Raw genomic sequence first — 5,256 nt, 5'->3', positions numbered from 1 at the left:
GTGTATTTTGTCTTCTCTGGTCCCAACTTTACTTTTCAGATCATTTTAGTGTTGTCTGGCCATATTATTGCTTTTTAACATACTTGCCGGTTTCCATTGCTGATTTTCTTCATTGTTGCTTCATAGTCATTCATCATGATATTGAAACTCAGATCATAGGAGATAAGCAACATTCTGAGGGAGACATCAGCAAGGTGGAGGAATACAAAGTCCAAGCTCTCTTTCCCCCCCAGAGACACCGACTTAACAGCGGTATATGGACCAAAACACCTTTGTGAGGACTTCAGAAGCCAGTAAACAAGTTGAAGTATCCTAGGTGAGGGCAAAGCTGAGAACACCCACCCTGAAACGGGTCAGAAGAGCCCTTTCACTTTACCCGCGACCACCCTTCCCTGAAGCAAGCACAGCTCAGCCCCTGCTCATGGTTTCTCCATCGTGGGGAGCAGAGGAAAGAGAAGAGAGGAAAATTCATCCAAAACTCTGTCTTTTGGAGGGCTGCCTGAGGGACTGGTTTGTGTCTCTGATGGGACTGGTATGATCTGGTATCAGAGGCCCTGCAGTGCCCCAGACAGAGTCCGGTGTGGCTCACCACCATCAGGAGAAGGTGCCCAACTCACAGCTTCATCCTCAGGAGGGAGGGAGGAGAGTAGACCGTGTGTCCTGTGTGCCTGCTTTTTGGAGGGCTGCCATTGGGACTGCTTTCTATCTCGCCTGATTTGGGGTGCTGATGGGGAGCGGATATAATTTGGATGCCTGGGGGCCAATGAGAACAAAGGAGAGTGGGGTGGCTTCCTGTTGCAGCACCAAAGAACCTGCAGTACTGCAGACAGCCACCAGAGGGAGCAAGAGACTATGAGCGCCTGAAAAAGAAACTGGCAAACTTCTCTAATTGGCAAATTATGCACACAAGCCTAGAGAAGTCACATCCCCCCAAAAAGATTTCAGAGGCCCCCACAATCTATCAACAGGCTGATTGACGAAGGTCTTCCCCTGTATGAAGCAGCCTGCAATGACTGGAAGAGGTGGTTGTTTCTTCAAATGCATAAAACTCAGCAAAAAATCAAAAGGCACGCAAAGAAACAGAGAAACACGGCCCAAGCAAAGGAACAAACTAAGTCTTCAGAAACCAACTCCAAATAAATGGCGATCTATGAATTACTTGACAAAGAATTCAAAATAGTTGTAAAGAAGCTCAGTGATCTACAAGAGAACACCCATAGACAAGTAAATGAAACCAGGAAAAGGATGCACGAACAAAATGAGAATATTAAAAACATGGAAACTATAAAAAAGGACCAAGCAGAAATTCTGGAGCTGAAGAATACAATAACTAAATTGAAAAATTCGCTAGAGGGGTTCAGTAGCAGACTTGATCAAACAGAAGAAAAAATCATCAAACGTGAAGACAGGTCATTTGAAATTATCCATTCAGAGATGCAAAAAGCAAAAAGAATAAAGAGAAGTGAAGAGAGCCTAACATATTTACGGGACATCAGCAAGTGGACCAATATCATCATGGGACTTCCAGAAGGAAAGAGAAAGGGACAAAAAGTTTATCTGAAGAAATAATCGCTGATATCTTCCCAAATCTGAGGACGGAAACGGACATCCAAATTCAAGAGCTAAGCAACATTCTACTAGACTGGATGTCTGAAGACTGATTATATTTTTAATGTCCTTAAAGTAGTTTTATTAGTCAGGTGAACTTACCTACTACTTTGCATGACTCTTATTCAGTGGAGGAGCAGACGTTACAAAGAATCAGACCTGCAGCTGTGTTAGTGTCTTGTTTGGGTGCAAAGGAGAAACAAGACTGCCAAGGGACAGGCCTGGAGAGGATTATAGGAAGGCACAGCTTCCCCCTTGCCCTAGTGAACCCTATGACAGGATGTCAAGGTAAGGGAAATTACCCAATCCATAGACTTTAAAGTCTTGCTAAGTTGCAATTCATAATCTCTTCCTTTGAATGAGTCTTCTTACCAAAGAACCAAGAATTCCTTGAAATCACTAACTCTCTAAACCTTATGCAACTTGCTGTTTTATGTGGTTTTTCAAAGTCACATGATATAAAAATAATATCAGATGCTCTCTAAAATGACAGCTCTTAACCTCTTGTGGGGTAACAGACCCCTCAGAGAGTATGTTAAAAGAAAATATGGACCCTAGTGTCCTAGAAAAACATGGAATTTCATGGAATTTAATCCACACACAAAAGTTAAGATAAAATTCCAGAGGTTTTACAGACCGTGTGAAGCCATCCACAGATGCCTTATGTGTCTGTGGGGACCCCAGGGTTAGAAAACATTACTTTGATAGATACTGGTGCTGGCTGCTCAGGTCTAAAATGAAAGGGTGGAATAAATGATCAAGGAGGTTCCTCCAGCCAGGAGTGAAGTGCAGTATAGCACCAAGTCAAGTAACAAACCAACCAAGTGAAGGTGCTGGTACAGGGCATGGGGGGCAGCAGAAAAGGGAGAAAGACCTCTTGCAGTTGTTACAGCAAAGGAAGATTAAGACTAGAAACTGCAGATGTCCCAGCACCTGCGATCCTTTAACATCTTAAATCCAGAAGGCGTGTGGATTTTCACAGCAAAATTCAGAGTCAACAGATGAGAGCGGAGAGCCAAATACAGCCTGAGTACCCCACCGAGAAATATTAACTAACCTTACGTGGAGTTGTTACTGGAGCTACTGAGTAAACATTTACTGAGTGTGCAAAGTATTAAAAAAGGAGTTTATAATTTTTTTAATTAAATGATGCTATATATTAATTTATGTATTATCTAAGTCACACATGGATAACTCTACATTAATGAAAATGTATACATGGAAAGACTGGAAATTTCCTTTAATAACTTTATTCTTTACAAAATATATAAATAAATAAAACAATTGAGCTTATGACGTACTACCACATTCAGGAAGAAGGTATTGCTGTCACCATTCTAAATTACTGGAATGCATTAATTTCCTATTCCTTTGTCTTCTAACTCTAGTAGCAAAGTGAAGACTGAATTGAAATTAAGTTAGACTGTGACATCACTGCCAGGACAGACAAATAAAGTAACAAAATACAGTCGTTTCAAACAAGGGACGCCAGGCCCCAGGAAAGCAATGGGAGAGGGGTCTCCTGAGTCTGGCACTCGGGCACAGCTCTTCTTGAGGACGTGCGCCAGGGGCCTGGCTGAGGATCCACTCACTCCACTCCAGCAGCTTGTTCTTCTGAGAAAAAACTAAAAAACAAAAGTCATCTCCTAAAAAATACACAAAAACCAAAGATGACTGGCAGTGGACAGGTTGTTAAGACAGTAGAGACGTGAAGAATGGAAAATGGCAATGCAGTCATTAACTTCCTCAGGTTTGGTCATTATAAAGGTATATTTCACTTCATTGGAGTTGGAGACGTTTATTCCCCATTTTCTGATAAAATGAATTGTTAAAAAAACCATGTTGCACATCAAACCAAGAAGTAATAAAGTCTTATTTGGAATTCATCAATTGGAGATTCAAAGTGAACAGAACATGAATTAATTGAGTTTGATCTTCTTTTGCCCCATTTTTAGAAAAAAAAGATGGTGTGCTAAACAAATAGTTTGTGTTTAGAGAATATTTAGTCATCTTTGGAAAACTTCCTTTGAGCCTTTAAAAAGCACTTCAGCTGCATCTATTTCTTTGTAAACAATATTTATTTCCAAATTATTATATTCATAAAAGTAAATCTAACATAACTGGTCTTGCCAATTATCTTAAGTTGTTGAGATAATTTAGGTTACCCTTTATAATCAAAATTCCAAACTGATGCTAAAATTTTTTTAGACTGATATTTTGGGGACTATGTCCTTTAATTCTGAATTGGTTGGTTTTTGATTTCCATAATCCGCTAGACTACTCTTTTATTTATTTCACTTAAAAACAGTACCAGAGAGATCCAAACTTGATAAAATGAATTAAACATTTGTATTTGTGGTTGGATTAATTCATATCATGCATGTGCTTCTGGCACTTTCAGGTAAAGTCAAAGGCGATTATAAAAGCTTCTCAGTTTTTCCAAACTCGTCTAAAATAGTGTGTGTGTGTATGTGTGTGTGTGTGTGTGTGTGTGTACACACCAAAAGCTCCATGTAAGTGCTAGCTAATGGAAGTCCTTACATGTTTATTAAACGTTATTCAATGAAGTGAATAGGTCACAAAATTTTCCAAATTGTTGCGTGACTTCCTATACCCCCAAGAGCACTCTCAGACTGCAACTTGATCTAATTTTGACATGCAGTGGATGAGAAGGGACTGATTCCTTCTTCGTCCCCAAACAGAGCTCTCATGGAGAGCCACCTCTGTTCGGGACTCCAGGTGACTGGGCAGCTGCCTGCTTAGTGTACAGGCTGGTTGCTTTGGTTCCTCCGACTGCACCATTGGGAATTTCTGACAGGCAGGTGCACTGACATGGAGGGCTCTGCCTGCGCACACGAGCACATGATAGATGCTGTGTGGTGAGAGAGACCATGAGAAATGCAGCATCACAGAGCTTCTCCTGCAACGCTTGCCACCTCTGTGCACAGCACCCCATAGAGCTGGGGGTCCTTGACAGCACCTCACTCCATCCGATCAGGCACCCAGACTGCTGACTTTACTCCCAATCTCCCCCATCTGTCGACTTCTCTCCATCTCCACTGCGCCTGCCCCAGTCCACGCTCTGTCGCTCTTGCTTAGGCAACAGTCATCAACTCGTGCTCCTGTTATTTGTTGGTTACCTCACAGCTGAGGTAATGTTTTCACATTTATATCCTATTTTGTTCCCCTGCTGTTCTTTAACATCTTTCAAAGGCTCCTCTAGCGTGCTTTCAGGATGAAGTAAAAATTTCTCTATACAACCTACGAAGTCTTGCATGTCCGGCTCTTCTCTCTCTGGCTTCCCTGACTTCACCCACAGAAGCCTGTGGGCACTGTGCTCTGGCCACACGTATTTCTTCCAGCCCTTCCTCTGGTTATGATCCCTTCTACGCTGGGCTGACACTGTTCCATCTGCCTGAAAGACCTTCCCCTCTCCTTTGTTAAGCTAACTCATATTAACCTCTTAGATCTCAGTCCGCTTCTTCAAGGAAGACTTCCTTATATTCCTAAAACAAAACCTATTATAAGCCTCATAGCCTTTTGCACTCTAGAACTGTGCTTTTTTTGACTACTTGATTACTGTCTATACCTACTAGACTGTGAGCTCTAGGAGGGCAGGGGCCATATCTGGTTTTGCTTATGAAGGTA

Source organism: Diceros bicornis, chromosome 38 (assembly GCF_020826845.1).
Source record: "Diceros bicornis minor isolate mBicDic1 chromosome 38, mDicBic1.mat.cur, whole genome shotgun sequence".
NCBI lineage: Eukaryota > Metazoa > Chordata > Mammalia > Perissodactyla > Rhinocerotidae > Diceros > Diceros bicornis.
Note: the sequence above shows the minus strand (reverse complement) of the source record.